General features: G+C 41.0%; 1 long non-coding RNA gene across 1 annotated transcript; it reads right to left on the bottom strand.

Annotated features, from left to right (window-relative positions):
* Positions 1 to 3,551: 3,551 nt before the first annotated feature.
* On the bottom strand, positions 3,552 to 9,405 carry LOC132959821 (uncharacterized). The gene is made up of 2 exons (XR_009667106.1): positions 8,327 to 9,405; positions 3,552 to 7,339 (listed from the first exon to the last, which is right to left on the bottom strand). It is a non-coding gene; the product is annotated as an uncharacterized LOC132959821 (long non-coding RNA).
* Between the last annotated feature and the right edge of the window lie 14,349 nt (positions 9,406 to 23,754).

The following is a 23,754-nucleotide window of genomic DNA, read 5'->3' as shown; positions in this document are numbered from 1 at the left end:
TACAGATTGTAAATCTCTGGCGGCTCCGTCGTGTACCACTCGGTGTGTGGCGGGGAATTTCATGTAGTGAGGCAAACATTAAGAAAAAAATAATTCCTTCCTCCTTTCTTTAATGTCCTTGAAGTGTCCACGTCTTAAGGTGAAGTCCCACTGCAGTTGATGTTGTGAAGGCTTATTTGTTACTACTTTTCATAGTTTGTAGTGAGGTAGAAGTTTGACAGTCTTCATAATTCAGTTCATTGTCTTCTTTAGCTTGAAAATATCACTTTGTTTTACTGTATTTCCCCTCGGTTGGCTTGTTAAGACTCAATGCGTGACTGTGCTCGACTGTTTCACTGCAGACAACTGACAACAGCACAGGTGTAATTAATAATGGTTAACGAGGCTCTCTCCTGTTTGGGTGTCTGAGTGTGCCATGCTAGTGCCACACCAAGGCTGCATTCACAGTCTTCTTTTCTTATGTTACTAAATGGATGCATTAAATGTCAGACGTTTCATTAAAGGAGCAGCTTTGATTATTTTTCTTTAATCAGTTTTTTGCTCTGGAAACACAGCTACATCCCATTCTAAAGGAAAGGAGACAAACATTTCCAACATGTCCACCACACATAGTTTCTTCTTCTTTATGTTTAATAGCAGTTGGGAAATTAAAGTTTTAGTGCATTACCACCACCAACTGGTATGGAGTAGGAACTTCTCTACCTGTTTGAAACAAGCACTGCCCATAATCCTTTGGGGCACAAACATATAGGGACCACTCTGCCATTTAAAATAAAAATCCACATGACAGTATAATATATATATATATATATATATATATATATATATATATATATATAACTTTCATGAATTAAACAGTTATGTTCTTCCATTTAGCTTACAAACTTTTCTCAATGGTCAAACAATTTCATTTAATTTTTGGTAGCTTATTTTCCACCTTCATTAACCAATTACTTCAAGTAGACTAGTACTACAACTTTAAGAGAACACCTATACACATGTGCAAAAGTCTATTTCAACAATAACTGTTTATCTGTGTGGTCAAAATGCAATATTAGTGTAAAAACTAATTAAATCAAACATTAAAAAAAAGTGTAAGATTCATTTCAGCAACAGCAATTAATTTTCTTTCCCGCTTTTTCCCGTGCGTGTTACACCCTGGACTGTTCTCCAGTCAATCACAGAGACAGACAACCAGCCACACTCTCATTCACACCAATGGGCCATTTAGAGTCACCAATTAACCTAACGAGCATGTCTTTGGACTGTGGGAGGAAGCCCGAGTACTTGGAGAGAACATGCAAACTCCACACAGAGGCACCAAAACCAAAAAAAAAAGTGGTCCCAAGACCGGTCTTTGCAACGCCTATAAATCAAATATTTTCTCGACCTGTAGACATTTTCAACTGAGGCCAAGAAAAATTTGTTGGGATCAGAAACAGCAATTCAACAGTCTAGCCATTCCCCAAAGCCTTTGAGTGAGCACAGTTTTCATGAAATGAATAGAAGAGAATGAAATAGATTTTTATTGCACAGGTATGGGACAGTTCAGGTACATTGGGATTTATATGGTACTTTTCCTAGAGTCAGATCTAAAAAAATAAAAAAAGTAAAAGTATTAAAAAGAAATAGCAAAATAACAGAGAAGAGGGCAGAGAAACACAATTGTAGTTACAAAAAGTACACAAGTCCACACATACTGTTTATTAAAAACCATGTCTAGATTGCTAGGCTAACGGTTGTAACGTTAGCTTGAAGAAAATGACTAAAGCCAGCGTATGAAAGGGCCACGACATCATTGGACTGATTTGCATTTTTACATATTTATTTATTTTCTATGACAGTAAAGTTAAGAGGCTTTCCTTGATCCTGAAATAAGAAGTTTGAGATCAAAAGGATTGCAAAATCATCCCGCTAATTAATGAGCTTAAGCTAACGTTTTCTAACACTTACTACTGATTGACAACACCTCATTAAAACAACCAGGCTCATTTCAAGTAAAATACCTCTAATGTCTGCTTAAGTTGATTTCGCAACATGCCAGACCTGGATGTGTAACCTCATTGCAAGTTTGTTGACAGCAAACCCATCATGATGTGTGATGTGGAGACGCTCTGGGCATGTTGTGCCTTTCAAAGGAGTGGGCAGGCCAAATAAAGGCTCTTTGATGTCTTCTAGTTTTGCCCTGAATCCCTAAATTTTGCAGCAGGCACTGAAGGAGTCGAGAGCTCATATGATGGCTGTGTTTTAACATTAAAGAAATATTAATGCAACTGTGAGGAACTCTCAATTAAGCCGTAGCATGCGTCGTATGTGGACAAAGGTCATCCTGCTATCTTCAACAGTCAATGATATTAGACTCTTGGCTGTGGATATGTGTAAGAACAGGCTGTTAGGGCACTGTGCTGTTAATTAATCAATCTGACATTAACCCAGCCACAGCAGTTTCAGACATGTATAATAACAATAAAGGAGTAAACAACCTTGTTGCTGATGATTTTATTTGCTTTTGCAGGTCATATAGAGGCATCAGTACACATTTCAGTCTATTTCAGAACAAGTAAAACTCCCCACAGGAGCTTTAGAGGTATAGTAAGCAGGCCGGCTGTAGGCCGACAGTTGGTATAGTCGGCGTCCTTCAAACGGAAGGTTGAGGGTTCAATCCCCAGCTCCTGCAGAAACGTGTCCTCGGGACTCAACCCCAACCTAGAGATTAGTTACCTCTGATGGTTTCAAAGTGATACTGTAGAAACCTCAGCCATCAGTGTGTGAACGGGTGTGACAAGCTCAAATCCATTTACCATTTACCATATATGCGACTGTGGATGACCAGTAGATGTCGCACCTGAGGTCTCTTAAACCAAAACTCCTTCACTTCCCCTCAGTGATGGATGATTTCTTTATTTACTTCTTGAGGTGGGACGTATTTTCAACCAGAAAGTATTTTCTTGGGTTTGGAAAGTCAATTGGTTCTCCTTGAACACCTTGCTATTATACCTCTACATACAGCATCACCCACGTACACGTAGAGGTAGGGCTAATGGTTTAAGAGGGAGGGGTTCACGTGAACAAAACATGAATGAAGCCTGTTTGGGCCTCTCTGTCCTTTGAACTGCCAATATGTTGAATTTAGATTTCCATAGGGGTCAAATTCAAATCTTTCATTGAATTGTACCAAGATTGCATGGGAGTTATATTGCTTTATATTACTGTCTTGTCAACATATGATAAAACAGTCAATTTGACACCAAATATGGATTACTCCCTCTTGATTGGCCTGGACAAGATAAGAACATATTTAAGAGGGACTCAGAGTAAGTGGGACTACACTGCAAAGGCCATATTCAGCACTGTCCTTAATGTCACCTCACCGTGAAGTAAATGTATGATAGAGGCTTAAAGTAGCTTCATGTCACTGTCAGAAATGTCTGTTTCTGATACAGTGGTTAAGTCAGTCGCTCTGTTGCAACTTCAAGACAAGCAAGAAACCCTGGCAAGCTTGACGTGTCACAATAGCACTTATTGATTCAGCTTCTTATTTTCTCTTTCGGTTCTTTTTTTTTATTTTTTTTTTTACCCTGACTCTCTCGTCTGTCACTCTGCCAAGAGATTCACTACTTTCCTCTGATAAACAGCTCAATCCAGACTTGAATGAGAAGAGGCACAACACTCCCTTTATTCCCTTTTCCTTACAACTTCAGAGGCGCTGATGAAGTTGAAGCCGACCGGTCGGTTATCAGAGCCTCCATGCATCCTCACATATCCGTTAAAACCTGTATCCTATCAGTTGGATTCTATTAAAAACCTTAAGCAGAAGTCTGGTTGTCTGTTCACGGCCTGTCAATCATTTCAGTTTGTCTGGTTTTCTGTCAGTAAATCACTTTGATTTTTCTGTCTCCATTTCTTGGAGTTTTTCTGTTGCTACATCCGTCTGCCAATCTTTGAATCAGTCAATAAGTCTATCTTTCTAACACTCTTGGTCAAATTGTTAGTTGCTGTGTACGTGTGGGTGCAAAATCCAGGAAAAAAACAGAATAAATTCACATGTAAGTTTGAATTCATACACATTTATGTCCATTGGGGAAGCAGATGTATGTATCCATAACGTCAGCCGCAACAGTTGTCAATGGTGTCCCCCAGGGATGGGTCCTCTCGCCACAGGTTTTTTTTTCTTGAAACACATTGACATAGCAATTCTAAAGACTATGTAGTTAAGGACACAAGTTACTCGTGTCTTAATTCAGAGGCTGGATCCTCAACCGTGTGTATTTCTAGACCAAATACAACTGCCCCAATTTAAATGTTTAAAGCAATGTAGCCTCCTTTTTTTCCAAAGTCTGAGGACATGGCTGTGAATATTTTGCAGCCCTGAGTAACCAATAATCCATTGAGTACTGGCCAGCTAATTAATGATGGAGTCAGACAGTTGCTCTCAACTTGTAGAGCTAAGAACTATCATGAGCATGTGTTTTATTTACCAGTTGGTCATTGATCACTGGTTTTATAACACTTCAACCAGACCAGGTGTAAATAATAGAAACAAAGAACTGCAAACCTTTGTCCTCTTTGGTTGTGTGGAAATGTTGATCACAAGGAATTGCAAGTACCAGAAGATTTTCACATATTGAAGAGTTCATTATGTGTCAAAGTGAAATTTTACACTGTAAAACCCATACTATAAAAGTTGCAATACCCTAGTTTCACTGTGCACCTTTACACCTTTGGCTATTTGCTCATTAACTTTTAAATAATTAACATGATGAGTAGATGAGGGGCCCTCTGAAATGCATCATTAGTTTCAGTCTATCAGACCAGACAGTGTCAGATTAAGTGGGAGCTGGGGTCAGGTTAGCCTTCAGGATTTACAAAGAAACACACCTCTGTGGGCCGTGTCCTTGAGAGGCTCCAGCCAATGATTTGAGACAGCCTCTGGATACAAATGGGAAATTGAATCTCAAGGTCTCTTGTGTGAATCCACCCAAAACAGAAGGAGTGAAACACTGCCTGGCAGTCAAACACAGGCCTTTTGCCCCTAAGCCAGGAACAGTTGATAGCATTTGATTAATGATATTGTTGGCCCAACATGTTCTCACTCAAAATTCATCCAATATGTCAGCATGGTCAGTAGCTCCTAAATATGGCCATCTAGGTAGTTCTCTAGCATTTTCAAGGATAGGAAAGATCTCATTCATGGCCAAAAACTGCCCTCCCAACTACACTTTTCACTTTTCATCCCATTATACTACTTTATCTGGCTGTGAAATCACCTTGTCTGAAAGATTGTACTGCTTTCTAGTAAACATGGTCCCCAAATCCTAAAATTTCACTCATAATTCAGGAGCAGGATGAGCATACGTAACACACCGTCATAAATCAACATTAAATACCATCTCCAATGCGTTCCCATCACTATTTTGTCAGGGTCATTTGTGATCATGTAATTACCCAGCGTCCTTTGCATCAACTTTTTAAGAATGATTTACAGAAGCGGGTTCATCTGGCCACATTAATCATTTTCATGTTAATAGGTTCCACTGTTGCTTGTCTCTTGCAGGGCCCAGGGTGAACAGAGAAAAATACCAAAGAGCTCAAAATTGATGTTGAGCCAATGCATGTCATTACTCACTGAACAGCATATTGTCAATGTGGACAGTGATTGTGAGCGGAATGAAAATAAGTAGCAGTTATGGAGAAGGCTTTATACTGTTTGCAGGATTTACAGGCGGCATGCTGAACGGAAAAAATGAGAAAATAACCAAAGGATATCGTTTGAATTCCTCACAAAGCCCCTGTTGTTTTTATCTTTCATTGTTTTGGCCAAGTCATTTAGTAAAGCAAAAGGTCAGCGCCATTTATTACTAACCTGCAGTAATGACTGTGACTGCACAGGGCAGTCCATTTCATTACACTGAAGAGCGGTGTCTCCAATGCTATTTCACAATCCTTCATATGGGTGATGCAATAAAAATAAGGGCTTCTTCCAAAATCTCTCTGAACAGATATCACTGATTTATACCAAAGGCTTTAAAATGGTTGTCTTGCCCCTTCAGATTTATTGCCTGCCATTCGAAATGATGAAACACTGAGAATGTATTTTAATGACAACTACAGAATGACTTCAATACAGGCCACAAAACTTGTACAATTCAAAAAATGTTTAAAAGAATTGGATAAAGCCATCTATCTCAGGCTTTACCGAGTTAATAATAACCAAGAAAAAGGCTAATTTTCCCATCTGGTTTCAAACACTCAGACTTATTTTAGTAATCAGTGGACTCACCACCATGCTAGTAATTACAAAGAAATCTGGTTTGAATGCTTTAACTTCACTGTTGAAAAAAGTCCATGTCTATGTCCGATAAAGTCCATGGTGCAATTCAATGCGTATATGTTTGATACTCAGTATAGTACAGCTATTTGGAAGAAGCTTAATGTATAAAATCCAAGAGATGATCAGCTAAATCCCTAGTTTTGGAAATGGCTTTCATTTCTGTCCATCATTATTCTTTTGAGGTTTAGTTTATCTGTGCAGCAAGGAGCCTTAATCCTTAGTATAACATGATATACTATCTTTGTATAAATATCACATTTGAAGCTGGGTTTAATTGGTTTGTGTAAATGTCAAGGGACAAGTTTTCCATGTCTTAATAAGAGCTCCTAGCTCATGCATATTTTACTGATATTTAGTTGAATTGTTGGGTATTTTATTTACATTTTCCACACAATGGGATTGATTTGATGGCACCAAAATAAAAAGTTAAAGTAATTCAAAATTATTCATTGGCAGAATGTGATTGGTGTCCACAGTCAACTAAACAAACCAATATTAGACCGTTGGAAATGGGCCGATCTGTGTTCATCAGGGAGAAGACAAAGCTGTTCACGCATCTGGTGGTCTTTGTGTTGACAGTATTACAAGCCCTTCCCAGATGGAGGGCCGTGGTCTTTTGCCTCCTAATCCATAGGGCTCTACAGGTCCTTGAGGGAGGGCAAGTCACTGCCAATGGTTTCCTTCCATGAGTGGATGACGTGATACCACCTGTTCTTACACTGGTAAGATGTCTCAGATGGACACGCTGATAACAGAATGGATGGATTTGCTATCTGATAAGCTTAAGTCAGGATGGGGCTGATGTCCCAGGAGCAGGAATTAGCCTACAATGCTCTTTCATGAGGATGACGGTGTCCAGCATTTGGTTTTAAGCTTCCCTCGTTGGGTTTTACCAGTTGGGAACCTGGCAATCCATCAACAGATTAAATCAGGTACTGTCAACAAGGAGGGCTTGGTTTGTAGTTGCTCTGGTATTGGATGTCTTTAACTGAGTTGTTGGTAAGCAAACTGTAAGATACAAAACAGGGGTCAGTGATGCAGGATAAGCAGTATAAATTATAGTTTTCCAAAGAGGTCTGAGCAACCTGTTCCTCTAGTTTATTGGAATTTAACAGTGTCAGATGGATCGTGCATTATCTATGTATCAGAAGATAATTTCCTCACTTTCTGCAACACCTGACATAGAAGCCAACATGACTTTTGCACCTTCACCAGATTAAATAATATCTGAAGTGACACCAGTCACTATGGCAACAATGATGAATATAATTGCAAATGCATGGAAACCTTCTGTTATATTAGTTTCACTGCAATGTTGACTTGGTATTGCAGAGTTATGCCATTAAATCCTGGTCATGTCAGACCAAAAAAAAATGTCTTTGTGAGAGCACAACTTGTGTGATCCTGCCTATAAACCTCTCTAATTCAGCCCTGTTCAGAAGAGGCTGTTTCTGTGCCTGTAACTTTAAATGCAGATGAGCTCTGTCTGACCACGCCCCTCTCTGATAGGGCTCTGGAGGCTTGGGCCTTATTGCCTTCTGTCCTTTTGTTTAGAGTGGAAAGGCAGACTCAGAGGGCAGAACAAACACCTGTGGGAGTGTCACGCACCAGAGGGAGGGGTTACAGCCCTTTGTGATGTCATGGAGAGAGAACCTCCAAATGGCCTGTTTGAGTACACATTTCTTGAAAAGTGGAGCAGGCAAAAGACAGAGAGGATGGAATTGTCTTATAATTGGGGGGTTTGTAGACAGACTGGGGAAACATATTAATGTTAGAAAAACAAGGTTAAGTTCATTTTGTATAATATGTGACCTTTAAATCTCTATAAGTTGCTTGATATTGAAAAAATAATGGGGATAAGTCAAAGTAAAAACATAATTACTTATCAGGGGAACTGTATAATGGCCTGTTCTGCACTGTATAGCCTTCATAGTGTATTCAAAAGACAGACTTTTGAGGTTAATGTGCAGCAGCTAGACGCTTGAGTTGGCTTACCTGTCAAGCTTTGAACCTGGATGCTGATGGATAAGGATGTGTCTTGATCCAACATGAGCTCAGTGGGTGATGTAACAGCAACGGCTCGGCTGATAAAAGCAGGAAATACGGCTCAACCTGTAAAGACAGTATCTGCTCTTGAGAAATATGTAACACACCCAGAATTATGCTGTCAAGAAAGAATAAAAATGGCAAGGCCCTTTCGTCTTCTTCTTCTTCTCATCTTATTTCCCCCCTCTGTTCGCTCGAATGGAAAGCTCCCAGTTGAGTGTGAGGCAGGAGCTCAGGCTTTAAGCCACATCTCAGTGAACATTAGAGTCCCACTAGCCTACGTCCTGGCCAATGCAGGGAGCTCATCCATCTTGTTATCTACTCCCACATACCCTATGACAATCGATGCCTTTTTTTTTTTTTTTTTTTCATAGGCCTGTATTGTCTTCATCTCCATCCCTTTCTCACAGTCGGTGTATTCTCTGGGCTCCAGGTGGCTGTTAGCCTCAAGGTCCAGCTCCAGAGCACATCCCAGATGGATCCCACTCGCAATACATTACAGTTGTGCTGCAGAAATGTGCTACAAATGCATATAAAAAAGACAAATGTGGCAGTTTTCCTAAGGATGCTTGAGGGCTAAATGGAAAATGAGGAACGACTGAAAAATCGCAGAATAATTAAAAGAGCTGTGGAGAGCCACTGCAGTGGTCCTCAATTAGTTTGGCACAGTAGTGGAAGAAATACATAAAAACGTTGAGTGTTTTGTAAAGAGATTAGTTTCTAGCTTATGCAGGGAGAGTGGAGAGTGACTGTTTTCCTAAAATGCCTGCTCCAACTTTCGCTATTTGCAAGCCGGGAGGGAGAGAAGCCAAAGCTTAGTGGGACAATGTCCAGGTTTTTACATAGAAGAGATGAGAGTTTGGGTATAATGAGGGCAATGGGTGGTGTTGAGGGCTCGAAAATGGTCTGCAGGCATTCCCTTTATAGCCTTGTAAACTCGCATCAGCTTGAATGTGATGAAAGAGGGCAAAGCTGTGTGCGAGGGGTGGTGGGCATTGAAAAAGAAGCTGTAGGATTAAAGACATTTAGAGAACAGTTTAGCACAGGATATAAGGCCGGAAGGAAGGGTGGGTACATCAATCTATGTAGCGGCAAATTATTGGCATGCTAATATGGCAGAGGATGTGGTGATGCCAAATTGGAGTGTTATAAGAATGATGAGGATGTTAAAAAATGGGGGGCTATCTAAATCAGCTGAATTGATTCTGGAAGCTAGCGACAATCGTTAACGCATTAGCTAGGTTACTTTTGTCGTTTGCTGTGTGCCTGAGGCGATTAGCTACGACTGGAAGGCAGCTGCTAGTTAGCAGGACCTTAAGATGACACTTGATCGCTTTATTGAACTCAACCCAGTGGTGAACGGCTTTTGCTAACAGCCGTAGTCATTACTAGAGTTTTATATACAAAAGCCAACTTATTTTGCGTGGTCATGAATCTCCTGCTAGCTAGTTGACACCTACTAGCTGTAGCTAAGGTTTGTCCAAGTCACATAGAATATGACAGACCTTGTAAATAAATCTAACTCAAAATATTGATACAGCTGCCCGAGCCATTCTGTTTATCAGCATCCTCATTATGCTAATAATGATTTCTCTGAGCTAACAACGCTAACCTTTTATATCACTGCAGCTGTTTAAGAAATGTGTCTTGCTCACCCCCTAACGTGCTTTCTATTTTTATCTAAAGTTAGCCAAAGGTGAATCATGCTGTCCAACAGTTAGCTAACATTATGCCAAGGGACACAACCTTACAATGCTAACTTACAATTACAACGGTACTTGCTATGGAAGGGGGCATAGGTGCATTTCAAAATATACACCTGGTATAATTCAATATCCTTTTTATTGTAATATTTGTTTAAAAGAAAGTCTCAAGCATCTGTCATAAACAACCTAGCCCCCCCATAGCTCACCCAATCAGAATCCCCTGGCCCCCATGCTGACAAAAGATGATTACAGATCAGTCAAGAAGATCGTCCTCCTCAGCGAGTGAATAATCTTGGTTTATTTATGTTTTCGAGCCCAAATTTGGGTGAGGTTTTTGTGGCTGCAGCAATAGCTTCATATGGCAAATTGGTGCCAGGGATCACACAGCGATGCTTAGTGGACTGGGCAGGATTCACTATGTTGTTGTCAGCAGTGATAAGCTTAAAGCGGCAGGCAGACATCCAACTTGATCTGTCAACTAGTCAAGCAGAGACGCAGACCGGTGTGTCTGAGGGGGGGGGGGGGGGGGGGGGGGGGGGATAGGATGACGGAAAAGTAGACTGTGGGGACAAGAAAAATTGTGGTGTGTGTGACAGAGCAAAGACACCCACTGATGCAGAGGGAGATGCGGGAGAGTACAGGAGGAATCCCCAGGGAATAAGTCAAGAGGCTGTGGAATAAAGGCAAAGAAACTCTTTGCGTTTTCCGATCTCTGTGGTGAAAATATAAGAATAAAGACCCAAATATTCAGAAGTCAGCGAGGGCAGCAAGACGCATCTGCTCCTCCAGAGTTTTGAAGGTGGACTAAAAGTCCTAAAAGGCTAGAAGGGAGGAAGCAGCTCTCTCTGTTAGCACGCAATGAACTCAGAGGATGGGTCGCCCGGAGAGTCTTTGAAGTGCAACCATCGCAGAGAAGGATGAGACAGCTGATCAGTTAATTTGAAGCAGCACATTCAAGCTTTTTTACAAAGAAGTGAAAGACAAACACCCCTCCCCACACACACACACACACATACAGAGAATAGTGAGTGTGGGGAGCAGATGCTACATCTGCAGCTCAATGTTAATGCTGCACTTGGGAACTTTGCACATTAGCAAGCACAAAATGTCACCAACGTAATATGAAAACAGCAACGTGTGGCGCCTGGTGTTGTGTCAGCGTCTAAATGTGCGGCAATAATGCAATTACATAACGCAAGAACACAGGATTCTATTGAAGTTCACACAGCATGCGTGCCAGATTTAAAGTTTAAATTTCAGATTTTTCTCTGGAGAAAAGAGTATTCTAAGGGGTTGCAGTGGGAGATGTTGTTATACCTATACTACACATTATGGTTAAGCCATTTTAATGTAAGGATGATTTTAACATGCTTCTTTGAATTGAGAGCTGAGGCTGTTTTTTTAAAGGTTGCCTCACAATTTGATTGACATGTCTTTCATTAATAATCTTTTAGACCCCAACTGAGACGAGACCCCGGGGCAGACCCAGAATACGCTGGAGGGATTCTATATCCCGTCTAGCCTGGGAACGGCTGGGAATCCCCCAGGAGGAGCTGGAAAATGCTGCCGGGGAGAGGGAAGTCTAGGTTGACTTACTGCTCCTGCTGCCACCGCGACCCAACCTCAGATATGAGGAAGAAAATGGATGGATGGACCCCATAGCGATGTGTAACTGAGACACATGACTTTGACTCAAGTCACATATTAGATGACTTTAAACTCCACTTCACAGTATCAAAAATGACCTCCAACTCCACTTGGACTTCATCACCAATAACTCAAGACTTCACTTGGATTTAAAGTCTTATGACTAGAAAATACTTGATTTCCATGATGTAGAAAACCCAGTAGTAGTCTTCAAACACTGAAGATACAGTGCAGCTAAATGACTTTATATCCAAACACTGAAGACACAGTGCAGCTAAATGACTTTATATCCAAACGCTGAAGTTACAGTACAACTAAATGACTTTATATCCAAACGCTGAACATACAGTGCAGCTAAATGACTTTATATCCAAACGCTGAAGATACAGTGCAGCTAAATTACTTTATATCCAAACACTGAAGTTACAGTGCAGCTAAATGACTTTATATCCAAACACTGAAGATACAGTGCAGCTAAATTAAAAAATGTTCTACTATGCTGGGTCAGATCCAGAGGTGAGCAGGGTGGCCTGGGCGCCTCTATACCTATTTAAAAAGGACTCGAAATTCAATATTAAGGACTTTGGACTTGACTCCGGACTTGCCTGTCTTCAATTGGGACCTGACTCAGGACTTGAGATCACAGACTTGAGACTTCATATCTGATGGTGAAGTCACGGCACAAATTGAGCATCATAACAGAACAAAAACATTGTGTAGTCCAACCTCGTCATTAGAAAGACAAATGTACCTCATCATCATGTCATGAATAACTGATAAAAACAAGCGTATGTTACTCTTGTCAAACTGGGAGTATCCTGCATTTACATTAGCCGAACAGCAATCGAGTGTTCAGCATAAAATGTTCTTTTGAAGTTGTCACATCATCTTCTCCACAGCATGTTCCCTGAATAATGATTAGATATGAAATACATTAACTTTAGCCGAAGGCAACCTTACTCATTCCCCCGCCATTTCCTCTGTGTCATCTGCTTCTTACCGTGGGTCTGCCCTGTGTGAGGACTTTTGGATTATGGCTGAAAAAGCTGTGCTAGAAAACAGCCTGTGATAGCAGCCAATGACATACTTTTCTGGCTTCAATGCCATCAAAGTATTTCGAAGCTGAGTTGTTTCAATTCAAGGGGAGTTTTATCCATGTTTGGTGTGCACATCAGGTTAGTGTTGTTGGACAATTTGGTAAAAGTAGCATCAAATGTAATGTAATATTTTGGATATGCTTCAAATCAACAGATTCCGATTTGCAAAGAAAATGTCAAATTCAACACCAAGAGTCCAACAAAACCACTGATATTTCCCTTGAAAAACAATTAGAATAAAGTTTACCAAGCTTTCTGTCACAACATCCACAACATGTTGCATGTTCCCGCCAGGAAATATTTCAAACTCTCCCACTGAAACTATAATTGCATCACTATCAACTGTCGCTGTGTGAGGATTTACCAAACCTTCTGTTTATGTCAACAGAAAAAAAAAAAATCATTTCGTATTATCTCCAAGCATCCCCATTATAGAGACATAATGTGGCATTATATAGTGACAGCGACATGCTGATTCAGTGTTCCATCCTCTCCAAGCTCAGCAAGGAGCCATCAGAGCTGCACAATACAGCCTCCCTCTATAATGCTCCTCCTAATTATCTCGGGCTGGACTGGACTGCAAACTGATTACGCCGGCAACGTGGTTAAAGGACTCTGGAAATGAAAAGGCCACGGTGTAACAAGCACTTTTGTCTCCTATAAAAATCAAGGCCAAAGCTCAAAGTCGATGATTAGGTGCACTGGTTGATTTTGTGCAGGATTGTTAAGCTTTAGATTCGTCTAAATAAGTGTGTTGACTTTAGATAGGCTCTTTTTTTCACTGGTTAGATGCACAATGAGTGTAACCAATAGCAGCACTGGATCATACATGTCCGACCATAGGGTCATATTGCTCCAAAGCTTTTAAACCAATAGTTTGGGATTTTTGAAGTGGTTTCTTTTTAGGTATTTGTCAATAGTAGGTATATTAGCAACAGGAGATCAAGGTCAGTGTGGCCCCTTTAAGGAGAGACATGGAAGCTAGGCTAAAGGGCTAGGCAGACAGGGTTGTTTTATAAGTGTAATTTGGCAAATTTGAAGAAAAAGCTCGCTCAAAGAAACATAATTGGAAAAAATCACAGCACTTTACTTTTCTGCTATGCTAATTAGTTTTAGCATAACTTTTGCACACCACATACGTGTTCCTCCGCCTGAAGCACACTTACCAGCTTCAAAAATATTGAACTATCCCTTCAATGCAATAGCAGGTCATCTAATTGATTTTAATCAAACTTTAAAGTGAAAATAAAATGACCATTATGCAGACCATGAAATACTTGTGCAAACGCAGTTTTTAAGTTGTTTTTCAAGTGCATACAAATCTTACTAATAGGCTGATGTACAGAGCATATCAGCTGTTGTCTTATCCATTATTTTATTAATCTTCATGGGTGGTGGCCTTGTTAATGTTCAAATCTGTCCTAAAATATGACCTGTAATAGCTTATAGTAATAGCTTTTCTGTAGCGATGCACCCATTGGGAAAATTCATGCCGATGCCGATACAGATGTTCAAAATCAAATATAAGCCGATTGCTGATTCTGATATCGATATTTGTTTCATGACTTCTTGTGGTGTAAGACGCCCACAATGCTAACATTTTCTCTCATGTTGAATGAAAACGGATCCGAGTTTTTTCCAACAGGTGACTTCGTTTGCCAAATAAAAAAAACGCTTTTCTGAATCAGTAGTTCGGTGTATTAGATGCCAGCATTAAATTGATAGCACAACAAATAAACATCCACATTAACATTAACATTCATGCCCCATTATTTGCGTATATGCCGATATCTGTCAAAAGGGCAAATATCGGCTGATACCGATGTCCCTGCATTTTTGTAACAGAAAAAACACTGGACTGGTAGGAACCTATACAGTAACACAGCCCTGTGCTTTGAAAAAAAACATATCAAGTCACGTCCTCTTGTGTAAGAAAAGCATACAAGCAGCTGTCAAATAAAGCCGCCTTCATTGATCCGTTGAACTGCTGCTGGACATGGAAGCAGGACTTCATCTTCCCTCTCTTACTTTGGCTTTCTTTATTCTGTACTTTCTCCCCCCCCCGTAAATTGAAAAAGGGATGTTTGTCAGGATCCTGTGAATCCAGGCTGTGCTCTCCACTCACGCTGCTACCGACGCCGACTATGAAAATAATCGAAAGCCGTGTCACCGGAGCCGGAAAGGTTAATCTTTGCAGACAGAGAGTGGGCAGTGTGGCTGAAGAGATAGACTTTGGAGTTTACTGCCCTGCTATTTGTCATACTAAGTCCTTTGCTTTAGACAAGGCAATGGACACCTTGATCCGCTTAAATTAACTGTCAACATAAATGCAGCGCTGGGGGAAAAAAAATAAATAGGAGTTACACTCCCAACCCGTCTGCGCCCATAACGTTGTGGAGCAGAAGCGGTGTTGGATGGAAAGGTCGAAAGTGTGTCGAAAGTGGGAGTTAAGACAGCTCACAGAGATGAGTTTGAGATCCATAACAAGCCCTTAAGGCCTACAAACCTACCAAACTTGACCTGAATGGCCGTATGGAGATTTTCCCTTCATGACATCACAAAGGGCAGTAGCCCCTCCCCCAGGTGGGTGACACTCCCACAGCTAGGTGTTTGTTCTGCCCTCTGAATCTGCCTTCTCACCGCAATTAATAGGGCATGGAGCGAGAAATCCGGAGCCACCCAAGCCCTTCCAAAGGGGGCGTGGTCAGACACAGCTCATTTTTGCATTTAAAGGTACAGACACAGAAACAGCCTGTTCTGAGCAGGGCTGAAATAGAGGGGTTTATGGGCATCATCAAATACAGGATAAGAGTGGATTTAGAACAAGAAACTTCACAGACATGTTTCGAGGAGCTCTGAGACGTATTTGAACGTCTGGAAAAGGAGGGTAATATGTGATCTTTAAAAATGTAAGATGTTGTCAGAAACATGCACAATATGTACGTCACTATTTCAAAAAGAGAATGCTAAGGGGAAGACTTCATCATATAGCATTTAGGTGAATACTTTTCATGTCACCAGTATCCCAATGGACATTCCAATGTCTTAAGTCCACAAATAAGATGTTCAAATGTCCTCTCGAACCCCGATGCAAAGGTCATTGTGTGCTTTGCATCCTCTTTCCTGTAATTGTCACATGTTTCAACAGCAGATGTAGCATCTTCTCTTCAGTGAAAAAAATCCCTCAAAGGCCCCGCATTAGACTCGGTTTCTATGGCAGTGTTCAAAATCCACTGAGAATTTCTATAAAAAATTTTTTTTTTTCTTGCATTTCTTTTTCTGTAAGAAAGTTTCTGGAGGTAATCCTATATTTCCAACATGCCCTTGGAAATCACACCATTTTCCTCCTTGTGTCCCAACATATATGGACTTTGGTAATCAAGAATGGGAGAAAAAAAAGAGTTAAGACTATACTCAGCTTTCTTCCCGCCTTTGACCGCCTCTCCTCTTCCACATAACTGCACCTCAGAGTGGATACCTCAGTCTTGATGTGTAGATTTTTTTGGGCTTCTGTTCAGTTCCCCTTCAGGCGTTTTGTGCAAGCCTCCTGAACTCGCCACTGTCAAGAGAGTTTCGAGTTCCAGGAGAGACTCCTCTCCATCTGCCCGCTGATCTCCAGGTGGACTCTGCTGACATTTTGTTCATTCACTGGCAAACAACAGCAGACAGGGAGGAGAAAATGTGTCCAAATGTTTTACAGTTTCACATTAGGAAGCTATTTTATATAACGGTTGCCTTACTTTAACTCAACCTTGCATTTTTCCTTACATTGCAACAATACATCATGGGCTTTTTACTTCAGTCGAGTACTTCTTTAAAGAATTAAGCATGTGTAGTAGCTTGTGTAGTGAACACACAGTTACCCCTTTCATTCATTTTAATTCATCCTTTCAAGCAACTTATCAAAAGAGGCGCGAGTGCAGTAGAAGTCTGTGTGATGGGAATTTTTTTTTTGTTCAAAGTGGTTTATCTAGTTAAGTCTGTTTCCCACACACGTTGAACTTTGGCTGGCAGTTGGCGGGGTCACTGTCTGACTTCTCGTCTCCAAGCTGTCTGCACGAGCCTCGCTGGGGCTGATGAAATGAAAACACATTTACAGAAAAAAAAAAAAAAAACTTGTCTGAGTCGTATTGGAGTTTGAGTCATTAGTAGGTCCAACAGTTCCTGGCTTTTTACCTTTCAACGCTGCAGGAGTAATGGTCAGGGTGGTGCAACTAAACCTTGGTGTGCTCGATATGACGATTGAGCCTGGGAAAAATACATCCGGCCAAAACTGTAGGAATTACTACATAATGGTGAAAGTTGCAACCTCATTAAAACTTAATCATACCACCATCGCAAATTTGGTTTTACATGGGTGGCCAATTAGGGCACTGACTTATACAAGGGTGATTGAAGTGTTGTGTTCCAAACGATCGCTTGGTAAACATTTATTGACTTATACTAACTCCCTACATTAAGAAATATCTCAGTTCTTGTCGCACAGTTCACCAGTTTTGGGTGGTGGTGGCTGGACGTCAGGGGGTGGTTGTGAGGAATCTATAAAGTATCTCTATAAACAGAAATCGGCATGTTGATTCGTACAACAATCGGCATTATCTGATATTTCTATACTCCAACTTTCATTCCCCGCGTGGAAGGCTGCCAGTCGGCCTTTGAAGACATCTTTGCTGGAACTCCTTCACCAAAGGCCCCAAAGTTCGCTGACATTCCCAGAGGCTACATGATTATCAGATGACACAAAACAGGTTTCGAGACTGAATTCGTCCGTGATGGCTTTTTTTTTTAGAACCAAAAAAAGATGGATCTTTCAAAGTCACAGATGAAAGTACCATTAATAAAGTTCTTCATGGAATTGCCAAAAGATGCCTGCAGCAGAAAGCTTATCTTAGTTTACAGGTGGCCAATGTGATTTTAGGTGGCCCGTGCAACCCCAAGGCTTCACCTTGGAGACGCCCCTGCTTATGCTACTTTAATTGATTTGCTACAATATGACTTCAAAAAAACAATGGCCACAATACTAGTATCACACTCAATCAAAAGGGAATCATTTACAGAGACTCCTTCATCTTTCCCCAGGGGTTTCATCATAAAACTTCTGTCTTTATCTATGGATGAAACTACCCTCATTGATTACAGCTTTAGTCCTTGATGTTGAGCTCCGTAATACAAGACGTGATTTACGCCAACAGTTAGCGTTGTTCACATTTTGATCATTTATTTATCAGGCTTGAGAGCTTTTGGGGAATGCAGCAGAAATAGAAAAGAATAAAAGATCAGAAACCTTTTGTGTTGATTGTCAGGAGTGAGGAACAAAAAAAAAAATATTGGAGGACTGGGTTGTCAGTGTTTTTTCGGAAAAGAGGAAGGGAGGGAGGTTGGTTTCAAATTCTGCAAGAAAGAATCCAACTCTCGCAGGAGTAAATTGAGAAAGTTGTGTCCTATTTTGCGACTTGACAGCAATGTATTGTCTAAGGAGGGGGTTATGAATACTGGAATAACTTGTGCCTGGTGTGAGTACTGTAGATTCCAAGCATGCATATTGGAAGGCTGATTCTATTCAGCAAAGGTAAGCAGTAAAATCCACCACGCAGGTTGAGGAGGTCTCAAATTGTTTGCGGCAACCTCATAAAAGATGGGAAATTGTGTTGGTTTTTCTAGCTCAAGGTGAAGGACAGGGTTTGGTTGGAGCCACCGTAAAGCAATTGGCTTTATCACACTGATCTCCTGTGGCGCTTGCATTGTGGATTACCATGTGTAAAAACAAGGTTATGTTAACCAAACACAAGATTGGAATTCATGGACTCTTCCTCAACCCTGCTAAATGGATCACGACCTCATGGCTGTTTATTCAGAGCCATTTTGCCCGTCTGTCTGAACGCTGCTGAAAAATGGTTTCATTTCACGTAAACGCTGCATGCTTGAGTCTCTATTTGAACAGCTGAAATTGGAATTAATTTAATTTAATGCAGATGTATTTCCTCAGCCGTGGACGGAGTCATCATGTTGATTAATTTACTCGTCGCGGCGACAAATCATATAATTTTCCCGTGTAAGAATAATGCGAAGCTGCTTATTGATTCCTGCTTCATGTCTTCTGGCTGTTGCCTTCCAATTCAAGCAAGATAAAGCCATCTTTTACGATGGAACCAACCCCCTCAGAAACATAAAACACAACAGATAAAAAACACCCAGGCCGAGAAATTCCAACGAGAGAGCTGCGGACAGGGGCAATAAGTTCAGCAGGGAAATGTTCAATGGACTATTGAATAGTGTCATTAGGAGTGGATTGCGCTATTTGCAGTGCTTCAAAGCTGGAGACTTGCTTTTAGGGTCACAGGATAAGTGCAACAGAGCTCAAAGAAATGTGTGGAAGAGAAGAGAACTGGTGCTATTTAGGTATTATGGTGGGCTATTTTACAGGGGGAAGATTATCGTAAGTGGGCTTCCTTTTTTGAGGCACTTTGAGAACGAGAGAGCAATTTCTTTTTCCCTGCCTCCATGGATAAAAAAGGAAAAACAAACTGCATGATATCATAATTCAACTCCGCCACATAGCATCTGAGAGGGGAGGTAGTGGAAAGTCCAATCCGATTGTGATTAAAAGACACAGATGACAAACAACCTCCCTGGAGTTTTAACGGCGCACGTCGCATTCGGTGATGTCCACATTGTTTTCCGTGTGGCTTAATCAAATGTCAGCGGCAAAGCTCGGGGATTTGCCGAACGTGGCCTTGGTGTTCCGGCCTCCAACAGTGAAAGAGTGGAAAGTATAATCCGCTCAAGTCTTGTTTTTATTATTCAAAAAATATCCTCAACGGAGGATTTAGGGAGATACTTGATTAAATTGACACGTTCTGCTCCCATTAGAATTTGTTTGCACAGGAAAAGGGACACCATTGTCTAAGTCGAGTCATTGTCAGCGGGTGCATCCTGTGAAAAGGGTAATCTGGAATGAAAAGCTGCAAACGTATTAAATAGTATGTTATTTTTATCCCCTTCCTGTCATACGAGCCTAAATCTTTTGAAACACTTTAACCAAACTAGGTCCTGACCGATTTGGATTTTTGCGGCCAATAACGATATTAGGAGGAGATAATAATGTGATACTGATATATCGGCCGATATCTTTCTTAGATCCATCTTCAACTTGTAGAGATAGATAGATATTCACATGTACAGCGTTTATCCCTCAAATGCAAATATCAAACACTTGAGGAAAATATATGCTGCGGAGACAAGATGGTCACTTAACTGGAAAGTAACCGCGCATGTACATGCAGTTACGTCTCCACACTCTGGAGGGCGATAAAGCTTGTTGTAATCCATATAGCACCCTCTGCTGGTGAAAGAGAACTGCTAGTGTAATACAGTGAAACTCAAAAGAAATGTTATTTGACTGGTGACTAAATCTGGTGAATATCGGCGCATATCTGAAATCAAATTAGCCGATACAGATAGTCACTTGATACGCTGATATCGGCAGATATTATCGGCTGGCCGATTTATCCAAACATACATTTATCTGCTGATGGGATTGTTTATTGTTTTTTTTAGGGAATTGATGTCGGTGTGCTAATGTTTCCTCATAGAAGTGTAAAGGAATAAATGTTCCTTCTTCAGAATGAATTCAATTAATTAGAGATACATCAAATGGCTATTTTATTTGATCGTGTTTTACCCATCAATCGCATCCTGTTAAAATACACCAGATCTGTAGTGCATAGAAATATTTGGGGACATAATTTGTATTTTTGCCAAACACAAATTTACGTTTACAGTTTCATTCTTGCAACTTATTACAGGGTATTTCTAGCATTTGCAATCCATAGAAGTAACTGAAAATTGTATTTACCATATCTTACCACTTAGCGAAGAATGTAGAGACCCCAAAGTAGAACAAGATCCTAGATGTGATCTTTGTGTGGGGTTGAGCCAAGATTCTTCAACACCATCGTTTAAGACGCCTCCAACCCAAATAGCTGCAGAAGAAAAATGGAATGCACAGGTCAAAGATGAATCAAAGACGGTGAGAAGGCAGACTCAGAGGGCAGAACAAACACCTATGTGGGAATGTCACCCACTTAGGGGGAGGGGTTACTGCCCTTTGTGATGTCATAAAGACAAAATTATAAAGCGGCCGACATTTTCTGAAAAGTGGAACAGACAAATGACAAGAGAGGATGGACATTTCTCAGAATTGGGGTGGTTGTAGACTGACAAGGGACATATATTAGTGTTAGGAAAACATGGTAAAGTGAATTTTGCACAATATGTGACCTTTAGAGGGTATTGTAGTTCTAAATCAAAGAGACAGTCCAAGGCACATAAAACAAGAGAATGTTCTTTGCTTTTTATGAAATCAAACATTTCCATACAGTCCCTTATTTTCATACCATCCCCAGAAGGACCTAATACAAACTGAGAAAACCAATTTTCCATATGCAACACTGCACCCTTCAGTGCCTCCCCCAGGAAACAAACAGTGCAATGTGTTCAGCTGACAGTTGTTTGGTAACTATCCACATACGGTACATCACATTAACTGATTTCCACATTGTTTGCTATTCGGCTTATAAAAATGTCAGCAGCAATGTTGCCGGATTTGGTGAACGTTGCCCATGTCGGAGGACCTCTAACCGCAGAATAGCTTTGTAGCATAATCCGCTGAAGTCTTGTTTACTATACAAAGCAAGCACCCTCCTCGGAGAGCTTTAGAGAATGCTCGGGAAAGAATGGATGCAGTGGCTCTGAATGCGGCTCTTCACTTGTCAACATAACAGCCTCTCCAGAAAATTGCAGCAGCAAAGTATGTAATTAGAATAATTGGCGGTGAACAGCGGGATGAATGTTTGACAGTATATGTACTGTTTGGATGTATATTATTTGATCAGCTCAGACCTACATGTTCAGTCAGAGGCGGGACTTGGGGGTTTGCAAAAGCCAAACTAACAGGGAAAAAGTCAGGAGCCCTTCAAACACTCAAGTTTGACAGTGCACCACTATTATACAAGTTAAGGTAGAACACGATTAAATGCAACAATCCTAAATAACAGGACATCAACTCCAACAGTGGCTGAATTTCCATGACATTAATGCACATGATAAACTTCAAAGTGTTTTGACCGGGTATGACATTGATTGTCGCCTATATACAGGTAAATGGCCCAAAAATGATGTTTAGCCTTTAAAAACTGAAAAACAACGTTTTTCTAGGATTGTGGGTAGTGCAGTTCCCAAGTCCTGAGATTGCTAACAAAAAAAAAACAAGGTTGAAATAATGCTAACTTGTGTCTTCTACAGGAGCATACACCGTTGTTTCACACGCTAGCTAGTGGTTTCCCTTGGGTCGTTCTTACATTATGGTTATTAATTAAATTGTGCTATGCTATTATCTTAAAGGGAACTCTAGAAGTGACTAAAGAATGCAATGTGTTTTGGGCCAGTCAAGAAAGTCTATCTTCATGTATTGATTAACTGGTAGAATTGGTCCAATGGCGAGCTTTATCTGTACTTGTATAAAACAAATTGAAAGTAGTTCCCTGCAGCAGTGGGTACAAGCTCTCTTTTCTCGTCGGTGTGTCAAGCGAGGGGTTGGAGATCAACAGTCAGGGATTCGCTGCACTGAGTCGGAGGGCCCTTGATGGAGTGCAGCTCTCGTGTTCACTTGCGGTTGACTCCATTACTTCTCCATCTATAGATGGCAGCGGGGAGAGGATCCCTAGCAAATTTGATCAGCGAGATTACAAACCACCCCGTGCTAGATCATTTAAACCTCATCTCTGGTGCCTGCAAGGACCACGATACATTACTCCCTCTGTGCGGTGTTCATCTATCAGTCCCCTGCCCCTCCCCCCACTTCTTCTCCTAACACCAGGTCTCACAAAAATCAAATGAAGAAGAGGGGGAGCTCTCTGACCAAACAAGAGGTGGCGATCCCGGAGGGGTCAAGAGAATGTGAAGCGCTCAAATGGCGCTTTGAATGGGTGCGGATTCATCAAGCGCAGAAGGCTGGGGAGAGAGGTGGCCTCGATGGAAGCTGTCCGCGATGATAGACGAGCCCTACGAGTGTCTCTGAGCCCTCTGAGAGGACTCTGCCCTGGTCGGCGACACCGCAGAAGGACACATAATCTATTGCTGTAATTGTATCCCAGCAAAAAGGGGAAATCAAAAGTGCATTTGTGGACAAGATTAAACATTCTGCTCGGAGATATATCACAACCCCGGCGTCGTTTTCCAGAACTATGTAGAATCGGTTATCATGTGGTAGCTGCGTGTTTGATACATGCTTTATAGATAACACAGTGACAGTTTTACAAACATCATATAAGGCAAGTGGAACCCAAATGGGAATTGTCCCAATAAACCAAGTGGATTTGTGGCTGTATTTGTAACATAACTCAAGCCATGTAGAGGGATCATGCTGGGATAAGTGTGTTTGTTGGATTCATATCCAAGCCCGTTGATAAATACACGACATGTACTATCATTTAAAATAAGTTCTTATCAAATTCCAAAGCATTCCACAAGAAGTCAGAGCATCGACGAGTTCAGCGTCCCTTGAGTGTTGTCCTTGGAAATAATTTATTGTCATAAAAATAAAAGGAAAGGAAGCTTTTAAAAATGCAGCAGAATGTCCCTTCAGACTGACTTCCCTGACATCTTCTCACACCTACCACCCATTGCCGAGCTCTAAACCTCATTAGCATGTCGGCCCTGTTCCTCTTCTTAAGGCTGCAAAAATGTGCCAAGGATCTAAACCTGGGTGGAATTGGCTACCGCCGCCAATTATTCATTTATTTGCTCGGGTGCGTGTTCAGATTTGTAACCCACTGCATCCGTCTGACCTCTGCTTAACAACGCCTATGCAAACAGTTTGCCCAAGCATTGAAATGATCACAACTAAGTGTTGTTTTGATTCGAAGGG

The sequence above is a fragment of the Labrus mixtus genome, chromosome 24, assembly GCF_963584025.1.
Source record: "Labrus mixtus chromosome 24, fLabMix1.1, whole genome shotgun sequence".
In the NCBI taxonomy this organism is placed as follows: Eukaryota; Metazoa; Chordata; class Actinopteri; order Labriformes; family Labridae; genus Labrus; species Labrus mixtus.
Note: the sequence above shows the minus strand (reverse complement) of the source record. Positions and strands in the feature narration are given on the sequence as shown.